The 23,419-nt window shown below is 41.9% G+C and overlaps 1 long non-coding RNA gene across 1 annotated transcript in view; it reads left to right on the forward strand.

Annotated features, from left to right (window-relative positions):
* The window catches only part of LOC131273931 (uncharacterized), a 42,896-nt gene extending 22,077 nt beyond the window's left edge, over positions 1–20,819 (forward strand). Inside the window, exons 3-4 of the long non-coding RNA XR_009181097.2 lie at positions 5,549–5,788; positions 20,138–20,819. This is a non-coding gene — a long non-coding RNA (uncharacterized lncRNA). The remainder of the gene's footprint in view (positions 1–5,548; positions 5,789–20,137) is intronic.
* Positions 20,820–23,419: the final 2,600 nt, after the last annotated feature.

Here is a 23,419-nt window from a genome sequence, read left to right on the forward strand (position 1 = left end):
AAAGCAGTAAGAGTGTGTAGCTTAGAGGGGCTATAACAAAGATCACAAACCTGGTGCCTTAAAACAACACATTGGTCACATCACAGTTCTGAAGGTTGGATGTCCAAAATCACGGGGTCGGCAGGGCTCCCTCGGAGACCTATAGGGGAAATTCCTTCCTCATCTCTTCCCAGCTTCTGGTGGTTGTTGGCAAACCCTGTCGTTCCCGGGCTGGCAGCCCCAGGCCTCCCATCCCTGCCTCCATCATCCTACGGCCTCCTTTCTCTCTGTCCTGTCTGTCTCTTCTTATAAGGACACCAGTCATAATAGATTAAGTGCCCACCCTACTCCAGGCCGCTTCCACCTGTAATAATCCTATATTCAAATAAAGTCCTCTTCTGAGGCACTGGGGATTAGGATTTTGTCTTACTTTCCGCTAAAACATGTCCGTACAATGGGTTGACTTAAACAATGGGAATTTTTTGGCTCATAGGTTGAGACTAAGTCTGAAATTGAGGCATCAGCTTTCTTCCCAAAGCCTGTGATAATCTGGTGCTGCTTGTGGGTGCCCCTTGGGTCCTTGGCTTTCCTGCCACATGGCAATGCCCTTAGCAGCTTCCTCTCTTCCTTCTCCAGGTACTGTTGATGTGTTCCTCCATGTGGCTTTTGTCTTCCTAAATCCTCCAGGAATAAGATGAACGCCCAACCTCATGCATTTGGCCCATACCTTAACTAAAAATGGCATCTTCCAAAGGTCTATTTCCAACGGGCTCACACTCACAGGAATGGAATAGGATTAAGGACTTCATTTTTTAATTTTTAATTCTGGTATATAATTCAAGTTACCACAGAATTCAGTGTTATCTGACACGATTTAACCCATAAGAGAGTAAGATTAATCCAGTGTGAGTGGTCTCACTTGAAGACCTTAAGCCAGAAGTCAAGCTCTCTCCAATCATGCAGTTATGTTCAGTGCTTAGGCACATAGTTAAGAATGCCGATGACACTGACCTCCCTAAATCATGCAGATGAACCAATGTTGGATGCTCCTTTCCCTCAATCAGAGGAATTTGATTCTTTGAACCTCTTTAAAAATCAAACCTTTACATTGCCCTAGGTCTTCGTTTATATTTTCAGTAATGGAGATGTGCAGGGAATTCTTATGATAAATTGGTTAAATAAAAAAGGATTATTTCTTCCCTCTTCCATCAGTCCACCCAAGACCAAAATCAGTTGTCAGTCTCCCAATTCTTTGTAAAAGGAAGAGATGGTTTGAAATTATTCCACTGCTTTTTTCATGGCCTATCCTGGTGTTCAATATTTGTAGATGCTCCTGAGAGATGAGAAAGTAATGGTTTGGAGCAGCAAATGGGTGGGAAGTCTTGAAAATCTGTAGCCAAAAATGCCTTGGTAAGAATGGAGAAATGTAAGGATGATGCTTCATTCTGTTACCCAAGTCCCTTACCGAATTTCTTCTTTGGGTTTATTGCTAGTTTGACATTCATTGTTTATTTTACTTTTATTCCTGTCCTTTTGACAGAATTTTTTTTCCTTTTGATGTTAATGCTTTCATATGTAAATAAATTCATCTTTTAAATTTTACCCTTTTGGGACACTGCACATTGGTAAAGAGGATAATTAGTCTAAATTAGCCACTCCTGCAACAGGCAGTATTGAAAGAGGTATCTAGGGAACCCAGAGTTACACTTTCCATTGAAAAACTACAAACAGACTGAATGTTAGTGGAAATTTTTAAGTGATTTTAAAAAACGGTGTGTTTCAGTGTTCTGAAGAAATTGTTTTTAATTTTTATCATTTAGCATAGCACAATGTCAAAAACATCAGTGTTGGATTTGTATTTAGTGTCTACTTGTATGGCCATGTTCAATTTTTCTATAATGTTATTCTCTAATTTTGTATCACATCATAGGACATATGAAATAAAAACTTGCTATCTTACATTATCTCCCTTTTTTGTCCCTCCCTTCAATTTACAAGCATGAAAATGTTGACCACACAGCAAGCCCAGTATTGTAAAAAAATTCCCGATCTAGATTGTACTGGTGTTTCTTGTATTACTTTAGCAGAGTTTGACTAGAAGCTTTTAATAATGAAAAATAGATAGGGATTTTGCAGAGAAAGTTTCAAATTCTTGCTTCTACATTCAAAACTTTTTTAAACTTAAGCAAATCTCTTACCTCTCTCTCGACCTTGGTGTCCTCATCTCTAAAATGGAAACTAGAAAGCCTACATCAAAAAGAAAAAAATAATAATAAGAGAACATCTGGAAATTACAACTGACACTATTAGATGCTTAGTCTGTTGTCTAATGATAAATCTTCACAATGTGAGGGTAAAATATATCCCTTCTCCACAACTTCCAGTCTCTGTTTTCTCTTTGGAACATCTTAGGAATAATTATTATGCATAATTACTAATAAAAATAACAATGACAATAAAAAACCACAACAACAATAATAAAATCTAGTATTTCCTAAGGGTTTACCATGTGCCAGGCACCAGGCTCGGGGCTTTATATGAAATCTCAGATCTTTATAATTTTTCAAATGGTAATAGGGTAGATATTATATTAGCAATTACAATTTAAATTTCACAATTTTCAAAACAATTTTGTTTTTTACAGGTATTACAGAGACACACCCTAGTTGTAAAAATAAAAAAACCTTGTTCAATTAGAGATATTTTTAATCTCTTTTGGTTTCTGGCTTGGGTCTTTTAATAGCTTAGTGTTATTGAGCCTGGGCCCTTAGGACCTGTCCAGATAGACAGGATTAAAACAAGAGCAGCCCTTTCTCTGGACAGTTGATTCTCTAAAAGAGGGGGGTTGCAGATATGCTGTGTGTGTATATATATATCTATCTAAATGGAATTAACACGGTGTTTTCTATCCTTTTGGTAATCAGTAAAAGAAAGCAAAGAGGTTCTTTTAAATATAAGGAACAGAACACATGCTGTTTAAAAGAGGGCAAATTCCTTCTTTTGACTTGTTCCCATTTCAGGAAGATTCTGGTACATTGTTGGAAGACTATTAGAGTTTCTGAATTTTGAAGAATAGTTTTTGGTTGCATGTAAACATGACAAAATTTGGATGAGGGAGCAACTGCAGCCTGGCTTGCCGTGACTTGTTGAAATTGAATTTCTTTCTTCTTCTCCTACAGAGCTCGGGGGACAGGCAGAGGTTTACTGGTAGCATCAAACAGTAATACAAATCATGTAGGTATATGCTTAGAAATTCCCTTTCTGTAAGCCATGTTACAAAATTTGATCAAACCAATATTATAGTTCTTTGGTGAGATACATAATCTGAGAATTGAATTTTCTGGTCATCATCAGATTAAGAGTGATCCTCGGGATTTAGGTATTGTATCAGTCAGTATAGGCTAAATTGCATGGTACGAACAAATATCCTTCAAATCTCAGTGGTTTATCAAAATCCAGGTGAATTTTTGACTCATGCTACTCATCCATTACAGGTCTGCTAAGGTTCTGGGACCCAGGAAAAAAGAGGAGCTCCTATCTGGAGCATGGCCAGTGTATGCCAGAGAATAAGGAGAACAGGACAGAGCCACTCATGGGTTTTTAAAGCTTTTGCTCAGAGATTGCACGTATCATTTCCAATCTTATTTCATTGGCCAAAGCATGTCATATGAATAAGACTGGTGTTGATGGGGCAGGGAAGGACATTCTAATGCACGTGGCTAAAACTGACATCAGTGAGATGAAGCTATAAAATTTTCCCACAGGGAAAGGCAGTGATTGTTTTCCACAGCAGTACAATTTATCAGAGATACATAAGAAACAATTATTAATATAGCTTTTTCCTGAACATAGTCAGTAGCTTAGCTTGCAATGGATAAATCAGCTCTATTTGGTCAGCAAAATACCAGAAATCTGTTGGCTTTTATAAAGGGTATTTATTTGGGGTAGAAGCTTACAGTTACCAGGCCATAAAGCACAAGTTACTTTCCTCACCAGTTTACTGCCATGTGTTGGAGCAAGATGGCTGCCGATATCTGCATGGATTCAAGCTTCCTGGACTCCTCTCTTCCGGGGGCTTCCCTCTCTCTGGGTTCAACTGCTCATCTTTGATCTCTGCAGCTGCAAATTCTCAGGCAAATGGCTCGGGGACTTCTTTCTTTCCTCACTACCAGGCTCCTCTCTGTACTTACTTCCCCGGGCTCTAGCTCAAAACTCCAACCTCTCTTCTCTGTGGCACAGTTTCTCTGTGAGTCCCCACCCTCCATATTCTGTGCTTAATGCTTTATACATGCTATTTTATATCATTTAATCCTTACCCACATCCTTGTCAGTATTATTTTTGCTATTTTATTGATTTTGGAAAATTACTGAGGATGAGAGCTCAGATACTATATAGAGCAGGGATTCTTTTTTTTTTTTTTAAGATTTATTTATTTATTTCTCTCCCCTTCCCTCCACCCTGGTTGTCTGTTCTCTGTGTCTATTTGTTGCGTCTTCTTTGTCCGCTTCTGTTGTTATTAGCGGCACAGGAATCTGTGTTTCTTTTTTGTTGTGTCATCTTGTGTCTGCTCTCTCTGTGGGCGGTACCATTCCTGAGCAGGCTGCACTTTCTTTCGCGCTGGGTGACTCTCCTTACAGGGCGTACTCCTTGCGCGTGGGGCTCCCCTATGCGGGGGACTACTCCCGCGTGGCAGGGCACTCCTTGCGCGCATCAGCACTGTGCATGGGCCAGCTGCACACGGGTCAAGGAGGCCTGGGGTTTGAACCGCTGACCTCCCATGTGGTAGACGGACGCCCTAACCACTGGGCCAAGTCCACCGCCTAGAGCAGGGATTCTTAACCTCTTCTGTTCCATGGACCCCTCTGCCAGTCAGATGAAAACCATGGGCTCCTTCTCAGAAGTAGCAGCAGATGGTTTTATGACACTCAACTAGTGTTGTGTCTAACAACTACTGTGATTTTGAAGTATGGATGAGCATAAGCAATTTTTTGAGCTATGCAACAGCTGTAAAGTGATATGAAACTCCACAAATACTGCACAAATACTGCTGTTTTTCTGAGTATTTTCAAAAGAAAAGTTAAAAAAATATACTAGATTGCAGTAATTGACCAAGGCATAAATTTAACTCCTTGAACACCTCCTAGCATTTTTCAATACTACATGCATTCTGACCAGTGTTTTCCAAGAGTTCCTTCTGTAGTTGAGTAAAGACATTGATATACAAGCATATAAGGTAGTTGGTGAGGAAATACCCCAGAACTTCTTTTTCAGAATTATGCAAGTGTTCTGGTTTCTCATTTTCCAGAGGTCTGTCTCATAAAATAAACAATACGTATCAATTAAAATCAAAGGTAAAATATAGTATTGAATATATTTATATGCATTTTCATATCTCTATATAATAAAGAAAATTAACTTGTTTTTTGGATCCATTGGAATTGGTAGGGCAGGTAGAGAACAGCCTCATTATTTCTTACCACAACTTCAAACAAGTTCTCACAGATTTTTCTGCCCCCACCTGGGATAATGTACCGGACAAATAACATTCCTCCTCTGCTCACTTTTCAGTATCAGCCACCAGTCCTCAGATTGAGTGTGTGACCCGAATCAAAAGTTCAGGCGCTCAGCAAGTGCAAAGCTTCTCCTCTGTCCCAAGCTCAAGTTCTACCCAAGCTTGAAAACATCAGGGGGCAGGGAGCATGGTTTGTTTTATTTTGCTCCTCCTTGTTTTCCTCAGCCTCTGTTCTTGTATTGCTCCTTCTAGCTCCTCCAGATTTGGGATGGAGAGAGGAGAGTAGACGTTCTAAGGTAAGTTCTCACCTGGCTTGGGTTTCTGTAATCAGACAGCACTACCTCCTGTGGGGTAGATGTCAAATGGTGGTATTTCCTGTTGTGGGATAATTTTGTTGGTTGTTTTTTTTTTTTCAGATGAACTGTGGGGATTTCCTCTAATCCACTGTTCACCAAGTTGTCCCCTTGGTTTTCTTTCTCACTCTCTAAGGTGCCCTCAGCCTGTGCTCTGGTGCATTGCCCCTTTCTGTGGGGATGCTTGTCCCTGGCAGGCCCGTAAGTCCTGGCATCCTTCTGAAGCTTTGCCCACCCTCAGAAGTGCATGCCTCTCCCGCGGTGGCCATAGGCAGCCTCTTACCTTTAGGTTTTTCCAGGGGCATCATCTCTGTGCTCCTCAAGCTCCAGAGACACCGATGAAACCCCCTCAAGGATTCTCATCATTTCACAGGCCACAGAATCCCTTCCTTTGACTTGGGGTGGGAGTAAATATTCTCTATACCTTCCCCTGAGGTGGCCAATACCCACCAGCCTAGATCTCGCCAAGTAAACTTTACTCTCATAGATAGACGGGGGGCTGGCGGCAGTTAAAGGGGTCACAGCACTGGGATTTGCCCATCCCTTAGCAAGACATGGATGGTGTGGTAGGCAGAATGCCCTCTCCAAAAATGCCCACCCCCTACTCCAGGGAACCTGTGCCTATGCTGCATTTTATGGCAAAAAAGAACTTTTCAGGGGTAACGAAAGTGCTGGACTTTAAGATAGAGAGATAAGCTGGGTATTTCAGTGGGCCCTTAAAAATCAAGAACTGACTCCTGTTGGAGACAGAAGACATGAGGTGGAAGAGAGGGTTGAAGTCTGAAAGGGATGCAAGCTGTTGTTGCTGCTTTGAGGACTAAGGCTGTGACGAGCCGGGAAGGCAGGTGGCCTCTCGAAGCTGAGAATGATGGGGAACTCACAGCCAGTGAGGAAATGGGAAGCTTAGTGCGACCACCCCAAGAACTAGATTCTGACAGCAACCTGCGTGATCCTGGAAGCCGAGCCTCCAGGTAGCTCAGGCCAGCTGGATCCCTGATTTCAACCTTGACAGTCCCTACCTCAGAACCCAGTCATGCCTGCTTGGACGTCTCAGCTACATAACCAAGAGCTAATAGATTCATGTTGTTTTAAGCTGCAAAATATGTGGTCATCTGTTATGGCAGCAAGAGAAAACTAAGGCCAATGGTTTGGCTGCTCTTTTGAGAATAAAGGGGGGCAATTGTCTCCATATTACTCCTCAGCTTTGGAGTCTCAGCCAGGAGCACTGAAAATCTCGTTTAATGTCATGTTGCATATTTCCTTTTCTCAGGTCGGTGCTCAGGCACTTGACAGAGACCTGGGTTTAGCATGAGCAACACTTGGGGAAATATTGGGTGAGAAGCAGGGAAGGTAGGCAGCAGGTTGATGCTTTGTGTATATTTGTTATGCTCCTAAAACCCATGGGTTTTAAATCCAACTTGGTCCACTTCACAAAAACCCTCAGCTGCCTGTATTTCTCTTCTGTCTGCAATTCCCCATTTGCCCTCTGATAAGACCTTGGAAGGCAAGTAGAGGGCATGGGAGAGTAACTACATTATAATTGTTCGATTGTCATCTGATGTAGGAAGAAGTGGTCGGATTGATATTTTAAAATCATCTTTTGGGGGTAAATCTAGACTTTTGGCCACAATATTGAGTCTGGTGGGTAGAGGCATGAGGTGTGGCTCAGGAGCACACAGCAGGTGACTTAAAGCCAGGTATAAATGTGTCTTCTAAATCAGGACTTGGAGGGTAGCAGAACCTATGCACCAGTTGCTAATCTCCCACCTTGAACCATCACCACAGTGGAGGACTACAGCCAGCACTGAAAGGATCAAAAGTAGGGTGCTTGTCTTGGTTCTTAGACATCAAGGGTGTATGGCACTTCTCAGCTCTATCAGTCAGGGTGGTCTAGGGTGTGTAACAAACATGGTATTTTCATGACTTGACCCCATAAAATATTCTATCTCACCAATGTTGTGTGTCCACTGTGGGTCAGCAAGACAGCTGTGCTCCTTGTAGTCTAACAGGGCCCCCGGTGACTTCTGCACATTTGCTTCAGGATCACCACAAATGAGAGGCAGGAAGGTGGTAGATCAGATACAGGTTCTTAAAGCTATCGGCTGTGAGTCATCATTCTGCTTTCCATTCATTAGCCAAGGCCAATCATGTGGCCCTGTCTCACTTCAGATCACGAGGGGAGTGGAATCCCATCATAAGCCTGTAAGACAAAGGGATGGAAATAATTTGGTTTATAGCACTAATTGCTTTCATGACAGAGTAGGAGAATCTTGAATCTCCTCTTGGGATGAAGGGTGGGTTTGGGCTGAAAGAATTGATTTGTTTTCCATATAAATCACAGAATCATTATAAGGTGGCTCTTCTTCATCTTTCTTTTCTTCCTAATATCTCAAGAAAAATATTATTTTGTAACAGTGAAGAGTACCAATGATATGGATTTTAATGAGAACATGGTTAGGATGTGAAGTTTATTTTCTGTCCTTTTTTATGAAAAAATATAGATGTGCTAAGAAATTCATATTTTCCTATTTTTAACCCTCATTAAAAGATACTGCATGTTATTACATATGAAAATGCTAGCAGTCCAAAAATGTACGTGCCCTATTCCCAGCCCCAGAATATTTGATTCCTTATATCTTAGTGGACCCTGATAACTGCATTTGGAAAATAATTTCTCAGGTGAGCCTGAATAGCACTCCTTTTTCAGAAACTTCATTATGTTAAAACTATCAGATCATCAAAGCTTTAACAAATTAAAATTTCAAAGGCAATTAATAATTAAAGGGATGGGGTAGGGTAAACTGCATTCTGAATTTTGATTTAATTTTATTTTTGTTTAACAGCACAGTTTGTATCTATCCTCTTAATGTGTCTCAAAGGCCTGGTCATTGCCTAACCTGTTGGTCACCAGATCTGCACACCCTGGGAGGAGCCTAGGAGGTGGCCAGGTCTCTCTGGTCTTCTGCCAGGTCTCAAGGGGAAGTGGCATTTCACCTCCTGCTAGGATGAGCTGTATATGTCGGTTTTCCTCAAGCAAGTCCTAGCGATGCTCATCAAACGCGCCATTTGTAGACTCCTGTTTCTCAATAAGCCCGTGCTCTAAACCATGCTACCAACCTCTCCTTTAACATCAGGTTCTCAGGACTCCAGAACTTTTGAAGAAGGAGCATTCATTTTGGCAGGGCTCAGGCAAGAATGGCAGCTGGCAAATATGACACGCTGCACTTGCGTGGAGACCCCCAGTGTGCCTGCCAACGTGCCTCACATCCCCACCCCCTTTATGACGTGCTCCTGTCAACTGGACATGGGATTTCCAGGAGAATTATGGGAAAAGGCTAACATCTTTTGTTTTGTAATAGATTCAACTTTTATCATCTGTTACGTAAGAATGAATTTGCCAGGGTGTTCATCTTCTCTGTTATTGGTTTTCTTCACTAGACTAGGGGCTCTAGGAACAAGGGATTGTTGTCAGTTTCATCCATGGTTGAGCTGAAGTGCTTGGCACGAAGGAGGCATCCCATGAACATCTCTTGAATGGAGTAATTTAGATTCATACCTAGGCAAATCCTGAGAAGTGGGACACAGGGCATGCTGGTAATGGTTAATATTACATGGTTTAGGGGAAAAGTGTCCTAGGTTTGCATACCCATCCTTTTCCATAATGTACCCTTAGACATTTATTTAACTTCTCTAAACTTTAGTTCCTCCTTAAAAAGTCAGAAAATCATAGTACCAAACTCACTGTTGGGAAGATTACAAGAGATAATGTCTATAAGGTAATGAGCACAATACCTGGTATGTAGCACATGCTCAACAAACTGTAGATATTATTAATATTAATACCAAGGGGAAGTGGAGAGCAGCACCCCTCTAACAGGCTGAGAATGGGAGAAGTGGGGTAAGCTGGGTTAATGGGAATGCACTGTACTAGAGCAGGGGCAAGTGTGGGAGACCTGAAAAGATCCCCACTGTGTCCAGGTGGCCTTCTGAACTTGACTTTAATGTAGTGCTGAGGCACCCTATCTGCATAGGTATATTTATAAATATCCATATGTAGATATATGTGTAAGATGGATAATGACATTTATATATAGAGACAGATAGATGCATAGAGTGAACTAAAGATATTTGCGTTTGAGCATATTTTGAGAATGCAAGGAAGCTCTTGGGATGCCAGGGGCAGGAGGCTCCCAGAACATCACAAAGCCTGACATAGAACTTGGGTGCTCTAAACCCTGGGCAGTCTCAGAATTTTAAGAATATCTTATCTTCATTCAGCCACAAAGTGAGCTGGGTATGCTGTCTCCTACTACGTTAACTGTTTACTGACCTCATGACTAGTTAATTGATCCCAAACTGAGCACTCTACCTAGAGCCACTGTAGAAAAGCACCTGTAGCTTTGGCTGTGGCTTTGGCAGAGGTCTGTGAAGTTGTTGAGCTCTTCCATATCTGTGGGGAAGGATAGCCATCTGTGCTGTGGACCTCAAAGAGAGAAAAAATGGGAGCATTCTTTCTTCCTAAACTTGTTGAGGCAAACTGGCCTTGCAAACACGCTTGAGAGAGATGACGTTTTATTGACAAGGATTTCCTCAGCGTCCTAGGGGCAAGTCAAGAAATGAGAATTCTGCTCCTGCACTTCCAGTACTGGAGGTATGACCTTTAAAAACAATTCAACCTCCAGTGTTTCACTTTCCCTCCTGGACAAATGGAAGTGATTCCTTTGATGCTGTATTAGTCAGCCAAAGGGTGCTGATGAAAAATACCAGCAATATGCTGGGCGTTATAAAGGGTATTTATTTGGGATAGGAGTTTACAGATACCAGGAAAGCCTAAGTTACTTCCCTCACCAAAGTCTATTTGGAGCAAGATGGCTGCCGACGTCTGCGAGGGTTCAGGCTTCCTGGGTTCCTACATTCTTCGGGCTTGCTTTACTCTGGGTTCAAGATTCCTTTCTTCCTGGTGCTGGCTTCTCTTTCCTCTGGGTGCTAACTTCCCAGGTCTTCAGCATCAAATTCTAACATCAGAAATCCCCAACTCTGTCCCTTACCATGCCTTTTATCTGTGAGTCCCCACCCACCAAAGGGTGGGGACGCAATGCCCTAATCATAACTCAATCAGGCCCAGGTACAGATCAGATTACAAGCATAATTCAATATTTCTTTTTGGAATTCATCAATTATATCAAACTGCTACAGGTGCTTACACCACAGATTACAGTGAGAATTAAATATAGTAATAGATTCAGAAATACATGGCCCAAAACAAAGTTGAAAGCCTTTCAGGACTGTCCTTTCTTCTGGATGCTTTCTTCCTTCCCCTTCTTCTGCCTGCCTTCTCTGTTGGTTCCTTATCCCTTGGGCTGGGGAAACTGGAGAATGTCACAGTCAGAAACCAGGGACTTCTAAAGGGATTGACCTTGCTCTTTCTACTTCAAAATGAACAGGACTGAAGGAACCCTAGAAATCAACTGGTCTGGTTATTATTTAGCTGGAAAAATCATTTTTAATCCTAAACAAATCTTATGTACAAGCTGGTATATAAAACCAATTTTCAAAATGAGAAGCCCTGTTTTAAGTGGGAATGCAGGGATAGGAAGTCAGTCTGGGACCCTCTTTATCCTAAACCTCCACAGAAAATGGCATGAAAGCAAATGATTCTTCCCCAACATCCTCATTTTATGCTTGCGGACAAAAAGATCTGAGAGGTCAGGTGACTTGAGACTAGAGGAAGAATGCCTTGGGAGCAAGCCTGCTTTGACGACTGGCATGGCCATGAACATCACGTTCAGTGGCTAGCGCCTGAGAAAACACAAGTCAGGGAAGGGTGTTTAGAATAGGGACCACATGGTATACCAGAAGGCTGTGAAATCGTCATTCTAGAACTACTTTGTCTAGAGAAACCCCATCTCTCTGAGGCTGTTTCCTCATTTGCAAAATAAAGGGGTTGATGAAATGAGCTCTAAATTCTATAATTTAGGGTGCTTTGGGTTCCCATCTGCTAAAACAAATACCATACAATGAGTTGGCTTGAACAATGGGAATGGATTGGCTCATGGTTTTGAGGCTAGAAGTTCAAAACTGAGGTATCAGCAAGGCAGTGCTTTCTCTCCGAAGGCTGTGGCATCCTAGGACTGGCTGCTGGCCCTCCGTGGTCCTTGGCCTCTCTGTCACATAGTCATGTCTTCCCCTTTCTCCTCTGTGATCACTGACTTCCAAGTTCTGGGAGCTCTCATGGCTTCTCTCTCTCCTGGCCTTCCTATAAGTCTCTGGTAATGGGATTAAGACCCATCCAGATTTAGTTGGGCCACCCCTTAACCAAAGTAACCACATCCAAAAGTCCTATTTACAATGGTTTGACACCCACAGGGATGGCTACAGAACATATTTTTCTGGGATATGTAACAATGAACCACCACACAGGTATTCCAGCTAGCTAGCTAGCCTGCTTTCTTTTCTTCCTCCTTTTCTCCCTTTCTCCCTTTCTCCCATTCTCTCTTTCTCTCCCTCCCTCCTTCCCTCCTTCTCTCTTTCCCTCCTTTTCTCTACTTTCCTTCTTCCTTCCCTGCTTCCCTCCCTTTTTCCCTTTTCCCCTTTCCCCCTTTCCCCTTCCCTCCCTTCCCTCCATTCTCTCATTCCCTCTCTTCCCTCCTTCCTTCCTTCCTTCCTTCCTTCCTTCCTTCCTTCCTTCCTTCCTTCCTTCCTTCCTTCCTTCCTTCCTTCCTTCCTTCTTCTTTCTCCCTCCCTCTCTCTCTCAATGAAGAAAGCTTAAATAGAAACAAAATGCCATGTAGCAAAAGACTTTTGGATAGTCACACCAGATTTAGTCACTGCACAAACAGATTTTGTGTGGCTACTATGTGCCAGTCATTGTTCTGGGCATTTGACATAAATCAGTGAATAAACCAGAAAGCAATTGCACTGCCTTCATGCAGTAGACATTCCAGGATCCTACCAGAGAGCAATTTTTGGTGCCAATTTGTGACAAGGAGGTGCTTTGGGCAGATCTGCCACTTCTGGGCTATTGGCAGTTCATATCTCCAGTTAAAGTAATGATGACTATTTGCTCTCCACTTTTTCCAGGTGCTTTACACATTTTACTCTGATCCTTAGAATCTTGTAAGGTGGATGGCATTGTTTCAATTTTATAGATCAGGAAACTGAGGTTTGGGAGGTTTCCACAAGCTCCTGAAGTTGCCTGACAATGCGGAGAAACTGGGATTATGCCAAAGCCCCTGACACCTCCTCTGTGCCAATGTTCTTCTCCCTCAGTGTTGGATGCCCTCTGCCCCAGAAAGGCCAGCAATATACCTGGACAGAGTCTATTTCTTCTAAAAATGCATTGAAGGAAAACACAGTTAGTTGTCTATTTAGGCTAATGCCACTGACACCATTTTAGGAAGCCTGGACCTGCTTTAGGAGTTGGGCTGAATGAATAATGTATCTTGGGGGATAAAGGAGCCTGAAGACATGGCATCACCTGGTCTTCCAATGTGACAACCTCAACCGGAAACCACTGCTGAGTTGGTCTCTAGTGATTGTACCACTAGCGTGGGATATTAGTTGCCCCAAGCCATGACTTCATCCGGCTGCCTGATGTTCCTGTCTCGTTGTCCCTGAGGTTTGCTTTTGTAGTCCTCTGTGTTTATTGATCAGACCCTGTCATCTCCGACATGGTTCTTAGATGCAATTGAGCCCTCCACCTTCCAGACCCTCCTCCTTGCTTCTCCCCCACCCCTGGGCACCCTTTCACCTGGGCTGTCAGGATAATGAAGGCTTGATTTCAATACTTTCCCTCATTTCTCTGTTCACTGCTCTGCAGGTTAATGCAGATTCCAAACTTCAACAAGCAGCTGTTAAACATGTCATTAACACTGCTTCGGCTGCAAATGAGACGCTGCTACTGGGATTACTCCACCAGCTCTAGTTTTGTGATGAGTTTTGTCAATCACAGCTGACCTGCTGTGTACCGAATGGAACTCAGATTATCTTCTTTCTTCCTCTGACTCTTGTCATTTTTTTCACAAAGAATTACTATTCTACTCCCCGAAAGATTGATTACTTGCACAAATAAGAGAGTCTGAGGCATTAATACAAAATTTACAGGCTTTTCTTTATCTCAAACCTGCAACTCCCTCTACATTTCCTCCTGGTAATTATATTAGAATTGTGTACACTAGGAATTGCCATCTGATTATTATGAAACTAGTTTTGTCATGACAAAAATGAGCTTAAGTCTTGTTTTTTTGGAAAATGATCAGTACAGCGCACTGGATGAGAGAGAAGGAGATTAAATCCAACTTGCTTTCATCCATGAATGCTTTCATCTCTTTTTCAAACACAGGAAATGATTACCACTGCTATAAGCTGCAGTTCATATGAGTGAAAAAGGATAAAAAAATATTGAAAATTCTGTAACCAACAGTAGGACATAATATAGGTCCCTGGCACCCACTGAGTGACACCTACTTTATTTTTCTATGCTGCCAATGTCAAGAGTTTCCTATTTTAAGGGGAGTCTTACCTTGAAGTGTGACCTTATGGACTGAAGAATACACAAACTGTCTTGTTTTACATTTGGACCCTTTACTTCATAGAAGACTAAACAGAAGACAGTATTTACAAATTCTAATGACTACTGTTTATAGACTAGTATTAGTTAATATTTATAATTTAAAAAGAGAGAAGACAGAGCACTTGTTTCATTATATTATATTTTCCAACATGGCATCAAGTAGATTGAAGATTTTTCAAGAGCAGGGACCACAGGCTATTCCCCTTTATATTCCTTGTGCCTAGTATGTTATAGTTACTTGATAGATAATTATACGAATGGATGAATGAATGAATGAATGAATGAACGACTGTCCTGTGGGCAAGTTATCCAATGTCATCCTTAGGTAAGAGAAAGATATGTGCTCTGTAATCATCCATGTAAAGAAACAGTGGCTGTGCCCTTTTTCTCCACTTCCTACAAACACACACTGACATGTGTGCACACACTTGCACACACACATACACGGACACACTCTAAAAATACTTACGTGCAGCTTTACTTCCCAAATGAGTCTCTACAATGAATATAATATTTAGTAAGGGTAGACAGAGAAAGTCTGCCATGTCAGTTGCCCATTGTCATTATAGTGCTGTGTAAAAAATGTGCCATGAAATTTTCAGTGGCAAACAACAAAAAGCTTACATTCCTTATACATCTAGGGTCAGTGGGAGGTTGGCTAAGCAGCTCTGCTGATCTTGGTTGGGTTCAAGCACATGTCTGGGGATGGGCTATTATTAGATGCTCTACATTGGCCTTGGCTTGAACAGATAGGGCAACTTGACATAGCTCCACATGTCTCTCAATTCAGCAGGCTAGTCTGGCTGTGCTCCCCTGGTGATGGCAGAGTTGTAAGGGTGAGAAATTGGCAACTTGCAGGATCCCAAGGCCTTTGCACAGAACTGGCACATCCAATTCATTCTATTGACTCAACCAATACATGGAAGTTAGAGAAATATCCTCTCCCTTTATGGACATAAGACAAAGGGATAGGATGGCGGGGAGGGTGAAGGACTTTGCCATTTTTGCACATTAAACCTCTGCTGTTAAATAAATCCCTTTCAAATAAAAGGGAAATTTCTCACACTAAATTGACTGCTCTTGTGCTTCCATCTACTTCTTTATGACCTCACATTTCAAAGGCAGAAAACAAAGTGGAATTGCTGTGCTCAAAAGAGGTTAAAGGAAGAAATGGGTATTTTCCTCATTGTTGGAATTAAGAGACATATTTAGTTCTAGGCTACTCGAAAACACAAACATCTCCTTCAGACTGCTGGCATTTCCACTGTCATGTAGGTGTGAATAAAAGAGCAACCCAGACAGTAGAAAAGTGAATAGAAACAGAATAAAAGCTGGATGGAGGGTGGGAGCAAAAAAGAAGTAATGGAGGAATGGAGGCCTTTACCAACTCTGAATTCTATTGGATAGAGCAGAAGAGAGGAAAAGAAGAAAGATGGCTTTCAATGGATCAATAAAATGATCACGAAACAAAGACCATGACTCAAGGTTATTTGGGTATTTCATATTTTGACTCATTTACATTTCATGAGCCCCAAATAGTGCTTCTCAGTATTGGATTTTTTTTCTCCATTGATTTTAATTAAGCTCACCATAGGCTAGCAACCCTGATGAACAGGGAGAGTATTTTCTATCAAAAACCTATCTAGTTTGTGAGGCAGGAGTTCTGGGACTCGTCCACATCTTATTCTAAATGTGTTTGCTTCCACCCTGTGGTATGGTTCTTAGAATGTGAAATAAAGACACATTCAGCTGCTGCACCATAAATATTTTCCACTCTGTAACTGTGAAAATTACCATGTCATTACTGATTCAGACATGTCATATGGAATCTGGGATCAGTGATAGCTCTGTATATCCAGGAGCTTCTGTGCAAGATGTGGTGCGGTGGGGCCCCTCAAGATGGGGCATGCTTGCCGGCCTCCAGTTAGATGTCCAATGACCTGAATCCTTTCTCACTTTCCATCATTTTCTCTTCATCTTTAAGATTCCGAATTCTGTGTGTCTGACTAGAGCAAGGCAGGTATACTTGTTTAGTATCTTGGAGTGAACCTAATACATTAATTGTGTTACTTGTTGCAAAACTGCTGCTCTGTCTTTGTGATGAGGAATCTTAACAATCAGGCAAGGTTCCTCTGTTTATGGACTCAAAAGATAGCTTCAAGGGGCAGGTTGGGCTTATTGTTAGAACTATGTAGTCCATAGGACAGAGTTTCCAGCAATACAAGGCTATTTCTTTACTTTCCCTTTTTATTTAAAAAGTGTAAACTGTAGGAACAATTCACTATGAGAAATGACAAATGAGAGTTCAATCCGAGCAGGAGGACAGGGATCCTTTGGGATCAGGCTTCCAGCATACTGTGTGATCCTGCTCAGCCACATTATTCTGGAAAGAAGGAAGGAAGAGGGGAGGGAACCAATCAGCTGGGACTTTCTTTCTGATTATAAAATTAATATGCTTAGTTTTTAAAATGAGAAAAATCCATTGTATTAGTTATCTATTGTTGCATAACAAATCACCCCAAAACTTAGAGGCTTCCAACAACAGACATTTATTATCTCCCTGCTTCTGTGGGTTGAGAACTTGAGTGTCTCTCTGAGCTTGCAGTCGAGGCTCCTCTGGCGGGGTCGGAAGGAGAGGGTGAATTTGTTGCTGAACTCACTCAGGTGAGCCTGGTCCCTCTGCACACGAGCCTCTCATTGGTTGCCTCGCAGTGTGGCATCTGGCTTCCCTAGGGCAAGGCATCAGAGGAAGAGAGGGAGAGAGCCTGAGATGGAAGCAACTGCATTTTTAAACCTAATCTCAGAAGTGGCATTCCATCACATCTGCCTTGTTCTATTCATTAGAAGCAAGTCAGTAAGCCTCCCACATACCTGAGCAGAGCAGATGCAAGGGCCTTCCAACAGGCTGGCAGGAATCACTGGGGGCCATCTTCATAGGTGCCAACCACCCATATAAAAGCACAAAGAAAAAAATGTAAATCACCTGGGAATAGTTATTGTATTTAGGAGTATATATACTTACAGGCATTTTTATATTTTTTCAATGCTTTGAAATACATTTGTATCATTTTTTCCTTATAGAATCAGCTTCATGTTATATACACCATTTGGAACCCTTCACTTAAGAATGGAGTATTTGGGGGTATTTAGTAAAAGGGAGGATTTCTTACTATTCAAGTAATGAATATTTATTTAAAAACAAAAACAAAAAACCACACAAAAAGATTCATAATCTCACTACTCTGATATAATTGCTGTTGACCTTTATAGTACTTCTATTGTTTTTTCTTCCTGCCTATTTACTTATAAATACTTACATATAAACTCAGAGGGTCCCTACTGTCACATCCTTTGGTAACCTGAGTATTTATGTTGCACTCAGTTGGTTCTTTGGCTTTCTTTGTGTCTGATTTGAATTTTATAAGTTATAAAAGGTTGTAAGTGTAAAGAATTTAGATGCACCTAAACATTTTATTATTTATAGACTTTATGATTGTGGGGACCCAGGACATCCTAAGTCTTCAGCACGTAGCCAACTGTATGACCTAGACCTAAGTTAAAGGTTAACAACCTTCCTCAGAGGGTAGATGGTATTGTAAACTATAATCTTCCCAAAGCAGTAAACGCCCTTGGTAAACATCCTTCCTACAAGCGTAGTGAAAACATCACCATACTCCACCCTAGCAGAAACTCTGTTCTCCTACCCTATGGAATGTCCTTTTTCTAAAACCCCTTATATATCACCCCTCATTTTCTCATCTCTTTGTGGTATGCTAACTTGATTCTTCCTTTGACCGACTGCTATCAGAGAGCCCTCCTGTCCGTGAGTCCCAGTAAAGCTCATGCCTGATGAAGTGTCAGGTGTGTTCTTTGGTCTCACAGCCTCACCAACTTGTGACCTTCAGGAATGGGGTTGTAACAATGATATAAAGATTTAATAATGGTTGGCCACTACAAAGCCTTTTCCCTTTAAAGGGGTTATGACGCATTACTAGTACAACGATAGGACAAGTCCTGGATCTAATAAAACATACATTCTGAAAGGGGAGGGTAGACAGACTGTGTGCACACTTGGTTTCCTTGTGTTTGTATGTGTGTTTTGGGAGTATGTGTTTTAAATACTGCTGAAAGACATTAAAATATTAGCTAGTAATAAGTTCCATGAAAAAAATAAGGCAAGTGATAGTTATAGCTGATCCAATGAGCTTTGACTATTCATTCTAGAACCCCAAATCTGTCAGAGACAGATAGACGGGGTCCTCCCGATCGGGTAAGGAGTCGGGGAGAGTAATGCTCAGTAATCTACCAGTTCTGCCATCTGGCTGCACAATGGCATCTAGAGGGCTTTAAAGAAGTCTGTGCTGGGATCCCACCCCCAGGGGTTGGGTTCTAATTGGTCTAGGATGCTCTGTCCTGGGCATTTGCATTTTCTAAATCTTCCCTGAAGCCAATTTCTTACTCAAAGATTTTAGCACTCCACAAGATGGAGTTTGTAAACTGGTTTTAGCATAAATTAGACACTGCCAATCTGTAGCTTAAAACTCTTTGGTGGCTCTCTAAGGCTCACAGTGGGGTTTCTCAACGTGCCTGATAGCAAGAGTTACCTGAGGTGTTAGTTAAACACCCAAATACCTGGGCTCTTCTCCTGATCTACCCTATCAGAATCTCCGAGAACAGACCAGTGGACCATCTCAGCTCTTTTTAAAAAGCAAACCTGGGGGAAGCAGATGTGGCTTAAGTGATTGGGCTCCTGTCTGCCATATGAGAGGTCCTAGGTTTGATTCCCAGGACCTCCTGGTGAAAATGAGCTGGCCCATGCAGCAAGCTGACCTGTGCACCGAGCTGGCCCATGTGGCGAGCTGGCCCATACAGAGACCTGACCTGCAAGGAGAGCTGGTGCAACAAGTTGATACAACAAAGGAGACATAGAAGAGGGACAATGTGAGATGCAGCAAACCAGGGAAATGACATGGCTCAAGTGATTGAGTGCCTCTCTCCCACATCGAACTTCTGGGGATCAGTTTCTGGCGCTTCCTAAAGAGAAGACAACAAGAGAAGACAGACACAGAGAGGGCACAGCTAATGGACACAAAGCGTAGACAACGAGCACAAAAAATAAATAAATAAACAAAAAAATCCACAAGGGGGGGCGGGAATAAGTAAATAAAAATAAATCTTTAAAAACAAACAAACCTGGGTAACAGTGACATACAACATCCGGCAGCGTTTTGTACCCTTCCTCAGGGCTGTACAGTGACTGCTTCCTCACATCCCCTTTAAGGAATTGGGGTATCCACCCTTATCTCCCACCCCTGGACCACATCCAATTGAGTCACAGATTACAACGCACTCTGATAGAGCTTGGGAAGAAAGTTTTGCTAAAAAATTTTAGAGTTCAGTGCTAACATTTTACACAAAGTGGCAAAGGGAATTTTCGATAAGGGTAAGAGGTTGTTATTTTGGAATACATAACGAGTCACTTACGGGTAATTCATTTAGAGAATAGTTTGCAAGATGATGGTGGGTTTGTTCACCATCCTGAGCAATTTTCTGTGCAGACTTCTTTTTATCCTTATGAGTTTTCCATCAACTGCATCCCCTTGATGGAGTTTGTTTGTTTGTTTTTTAAATAACATCTTTTAATGATCTAAGGAACCTCATTTGTAATGATGGCATAATAAGCTTCAAGGTTTTAAATATATATTTTTGTTTATTTAAAGGTTCATTTGATTGTTGCAGTGACCAAGAAAATTGGAAGATTGGGGCCACCTACGTAAGACAGAGAAATTGAGGCAACCTCAGCAGGACCCCAGAAAAAGCCAAAGTAGATACATCCCTAGGTACTGGTTCTCCTGAAGGCTATGGAGAGCCACAGGGTGTATAGTCATGGCAGATGGCTCTGGAGTTCAGTGCCTTGTCAGTGGGCCCTACTTTGGAATTTGTGCTCCTGAGTGTGATGGAGCTGGACTCAGATGTGACTTTTCTACACATGCCTCTTCTGTCACTTTTACTGAACCTGTGGTTGGCCCTGGGGATGGTCCATACTCAGGAGACTTGAATCTCTGGACTGCCCATGTGCCAGCTGGGCCCTGAGCCTCAGCAGAGTGGTGACTCCTACTGTCTTGTTGGTTGGTCTTACCCAGGTCAGCTAACAGGGAGGTGACGATGGTCAACCACCACACCAGGGAATCAAGAGTGCCTACAACTGCAAGCAGAGGAATTGCATCCATCATCCATGTGGAATCTAGAGGTGGAGGGGACATTGCTATCTGAGGGTCCACAGAATGGAGGAATAAAATATAGACTAGAGTGGACTTAATGATATTCTTCTATAAAACTATTGTGATGAGTAATAGAAGAAATTTTAGCATTGAGGTGGAGAAAGTGGCCACAGTATTGCTGAGGGCAGGGAGAGGGTAGAAGAGATGCAATGTGGGGGCATTTTTGGGACTTGGAGTTGTCCTTAATGATATTGCAGGGGACTTTATATATCCTGCCATAACCCACTGAAGGTACTGGGGGAGAGTGCAAACTACAGGGTAAACTATTATCTGTGTAGTGCAGCGGTGCCCCAAAATGTGTTCACCGAGTCCTATGAGTGTGCCACAATGATGAGGGAGGTTGTTGGTGTGGGAGGAGTGGGGTGGGGGGTGGGGAGTATACAGGAACCTCTTATATTTTTAGTGTAACATTTTTTTGTGATGTGTATATCTTCAAAAAAAAATACAATTTACAAAAATGATGTGGTGGGGGTGAGGAGTGGGTTATATGGGAACCTCATGTTTTTTTTTATGTTTTTTACTGTAACATTCCTTGTGATCTATTAACTTTAATTTAAAAAAAAAGAAAAAAAAACCTCATATCCTACCATAACCCACTGAATGGACTGGAGGAGAGTGTAAACTACAATGTAAAACTATAATCCATGCAGTGCAGCAGTGCTCCAAAATGTATTCACCAAATGCAATGAATGTGCCACACTGATGAAAGAGGTGGTTGATGTGGAGAAGTGGGGGTGGGGTGGGGGGTGAGGTATGTGGGAACCTTTTATATTTTTTAATGTAACATTTTTCGGGGTCTATGTATCTTCAAAAAAATACAATAAATAAATAAATAAATAAATAAATTGAGGCAAAACCAAGAGAAATAATGTGGATTGCTCCTAGCCGACCAGCAGCTGAGGGGATTCCAGGTTTCTGTGGTTTCTTATGCCAGAATTTTCATCCTTGGGACTCATGATCTTCTCCCTTCTTTTCACTTACACATTTCCCCCACCTTTTTTCCTGATAGTCCTTACCTCATAACTCATCAATGCTCTTTACCTTTTGCAACTTAAAATTTGGTACTAGGTTTAGAGAGTAATGGAGTCTTTTCAGTAATAAATTGGTGTGGACATTTTTTATTTCATCCTGCCCAATTAGAAATCAAGAGATTTCTTTTGAAACCTGAAGATTATGGAACAACATAAAACATTTTGAGCCAGGGAAGAAAGAGATAAAGTGTTTTTGTTTGTTTGGTTAAACAAATATGTCACATAGATTTGCATAGTCAGATGCAATTTATTTATTTATTTATTTTTTAAACGATTTATTTATTTATTTCTCTCCCCTCCCCCCCCCACCAGTTGTCTGTTCTCTGTGTCTATTTGCTGCATTTTCTTTGTCTGCTTCTGTTGTTGTCAGCGGCACAGGAATCTGTGTTTCTTATTGTTGCGTCATCTTGTTGTGTCAGCTCTCCTTGTGTGCGGCACCATTCCTGGGCAGGCTGCACTTTCTTTCGTGCTGGGCGGCTCTCCTTACGGGGCGCACTCCTTGCATGTGGGGCTCTGCTATGCGGGGACACCCCTGCGTGGCAGGGCTCTCCTTGTGCGCACCAGCACTGCACATGGGCCAGCTGCACACGGGTCAAGGAGGCCCGGGGTTTGAACCATGGACCTCCCATGTGGTAGGTGGACGCCCTAACCACTGGGCCAAGTCCGCCACCCAGATGCAATTTATAATTTCAACTTGTTGTGCAAGATGGGGGAAACCTTTCTCCTTGTGACAGTAGCAAAGGTAATTTCTATCACAGAACCATGAAAAAGAGGGAAAGTAGTAGTTTGGTAATGTCAAGAAAGAACACAACTTTCAGGAGATTAAAAAAAAGTTCTGTTTCATGACTTGTTCACCTGTTTTCACGCATTTTAAATTGTTTTGCACTGATTTTCTTTTATAACTTTATATCCAAAATTGGAATTTTTTTTAATCTAGAAGTGGGTACAGTAGGGTGGAGAAATGATTCACATGCTGTCATACACAGCACACCAAGTAGAGAGAAAAAAATTAAAGCAGACTTTGCAAAGCAGGCTATTTGCCCGGCTTCATCCTTTTGGGGCAGCTGGTCTCAATTCTTTGCCAATAGACGTGATCTAACTAGCCTTGATATCTCTGTAACAGCTCTAATAGGGGGTCTTTCCATTTCCCCCCATGTGCACCTGGCTCTCAACTTTTCCTCTTCAGTTCTCATCTTACGTGTCACCTCCCTGGAAGGGCTCTGTACCTGTCTTTATTATTCTGCTTCAATGCACCCTCCTCTTTTCCTTCACGCTGCTATTATAATTTGTAATCATGTAATTATTTTATATCTCCCTGCTTAAACTTCTGGTCCAGGAGGGCAGGGATCATGGGGTTTATTTTCAGAACTCTATTTCCAGTGCTTAGAGTGATATTCAACGAATGAATGAATGAATGAGTGAATGAATGTCGTCCCTTCTACCTGGAGTACCATGTCCCCATCCTTTCTCTCTGAGAAACTGAAACAAAACTCTCAGTAATATTTTAAGAGCCTGTGCAGCCTTCTTTTGTTCTTATGGAAAGCTTCTGTACTTCCTTCTACCAATGGAAGAAATAATGGTTTCCATCTCTGCTCTTAAAGCCCAGCAAATGTTTCTGTAATTATAGTGCATGCTATAAAGGGTACTATTTTATTTTCCTTATCCTTACACTTAGGATACCCAAACTGTG

The sequence above is a fragment of the Dasypus novemcinctus genome, chromosome 17 (assembly GCF_030445035.2).
Source record: "Dasypus novemcinctus isolate mDasNov1 chromosome 17, mDasNov1.1.hap2, whole genome shotgun sequence".
In the NCBI taxonomy this organism is placed as follows: Eukaryota; Metazoa; Chordata; class Mammalia; order Cingulata; family Dasypodidae; genus Dasypus; species Dasypus novemcinctus.